This window comes from Propithecus coquereli, unplaced genomic scaffold (genome assembly GCF_000956105.1).
Source record: "Propithecus coquereli isolate 6110/MARCELLA unplaced genomic scaffold, Pcoq_1.0 Scaffold281, whole genome shotgun sequence".
Lineage (NCBI taxonomy): Eukaryota > Metazoa > Chordata > Mammalia > Primates > Indriidae > Propithecus > Propithecus coquereli.
Genome location: NW_012148408.1, coordinates 2,957,132 through 2,957,696, shown reverse-complemented (window position 1 = coordinate 2,957,696; position 565 = coordinate 2,957,132).

Below are 565 nucleotides of genomic sequence, written 5' to 3'. Positions count from 1 at the left end.
AGTTTGTCATTTGCCTTCTGACTTTGGTTTTCATTCCTGTTCTAAACTTTAGTTTTCAGGTACTCAGACTTAATTTTTTTCTATATGGCTTCTAAGTATTTTGTTATGTTTTAAAAGGCCTTCTTAACTCCAAAAATGTTAAAAATTCTCCATATTTTCGCCTTTTTTTTTCTTTCCATTGTAAAGTCTTAACTCTTCGGTCAGACCGGTCTGTTTATGTGTGTCGGTGGGTGCGTGCTTGCACGTGGGCAAGGAGGCAGGAGAGTAGCTTTATTCTTTCCCATGTCGCTAGCTAGTTGTACCACCTTTATCACATAGTAAGCCTCCTAGACGTCTCAAACGATATCGGAGAAAAATCAGTTAAAAGAAATGGTGAAAGCTTTTTAGCAAAGGCCAACTCATTCGGGCCGCTACCCGCTGCGGGGAGAAAAGACGTCCTTTCCAAGCCGGCTCCCGAGCCCGAGAACGCGGGAAACCAGCGGAACGCAGGTGAGTTAGGGCCGGGGGCCGGACGAGCCCGGCCACCTAGGACTCTACGGCAGCGGGGGAGCGCTTTGGCGGGAAC